This window comes from Anneissia japonica, unplaced genomic scaffold, assembly GCF_011630105.1.
Source record: "Anneissia japonica isolate Jap-2015-1 unplaced genomic scaffold, ASM1163010v1 scaffold6788_len1366326_cov149, whole genome shotgun sequence".
Lineage (NCBI taxonomy): Eukaryota > Metazoa > Echinodermata > Crinoidea > Comatulida > Comatulidae > Anneissia > Anneissia japonica.
Window position 1 is genome coordinate 686,578 of NW_022692324.1, and position 418 is coordinate 686,995.

Here is a 418-nt window from a genome sequence, read left to right on the forward strand (position 1 = left end):
CTCTATTAAGCACTGCGATATTCATTCAAAATAGAATATCAATAATAAGCTTTGAAGCACGAAATCGAGAGTGGATTTTAGGGGGAAAAAAAGTTTAATATTTCGCTTATTTTAGAGCAGTGCATATTGTAAGACACTTGATTTAGCGTAACTGTGGTTATAATTATTATTATTGTTGTTATTATTTCTAGAAACACAATGCAGTTAATAATTAGGTAGATTTTTCAACCCCAGGGGCAGAATTGGGGGGAGAGGGACCAAGTCTTTTTTGGAAAGTATAATAAAATGAAGAGAAAAAAAAAGAAGAAAAGATATTAATGATTGCCAAGAACGCATTAGAGGTTATTTTCAGGCATCTAGAGAACAAAGGTTTCGCGGTGGAATGTCCCCTGACCCCCTAGGGTAGTTTTGTCTCTCG